This window comes from Sminthopsis crassicaudata, chromosome 5 (assembly GCF_048593235.1).
Source record: "Sminthopsis crassicaudata isolate SCR6 chromosome 5, ASM4859323v1, whole genome shotgun sequence".
In the NCBI taxonomy this organism is placed as follows: Eukaryota; Metazoa; Chordata; class Mammalia; order Dasyuromorphia; family Dasyuridae; genus Sminthopsis; species Sminthopsis crassicaudata.
Window position 1 is genome coordinate 199,499,603 of NC_133621.1, and position 553 is coordinate 199,500,155.

Below are 553 nucleotides of genomic sequence, written 5' to 3' on the forward strand. Positions count from 1 at the left end.
GGCTTGATGATTTACTTTCATTTGGCTAGACTCAATTAACAAAGTTTAAATTGCATGGCCATTACTTGCCTTTATATGTTGTGTTCCCTTGATAGAATGTAAGTTTTTTTTGAGGGTAGAATTTGTTTCTCTTTGTGTTTCCCTTGGCTCGCACTATATATGGCACATTACAAGTGATTAGTAAATGCTTGTTAACTGACAGATATATACAAAAATAAATACAATATAATGAAGTCCATGAAAAATACCATAAGAAGTTTATAAACCCTCTTGAACAGAGAGAGAGCATCCTAACAACTTTAAAAAATGGACAGACTTTTAACAGGTGGAGATGTTATTCTAGGTAGGATGGTATTCTAGATTGTGGAAATGGTATTAGCAAAGCTACAAAAGTGAAAAAGGGAAAGGTGACTGGTTCAGTCTGGCAAGATTGTGAGGTAACTAGATGCAAATGATAGGACTTGAAAAAAGAGAGGAGTCTTTATCCAGTTCAATTATATATAGATCTATGCATACATATGCATATGCATATATGTAATTATATATACATATG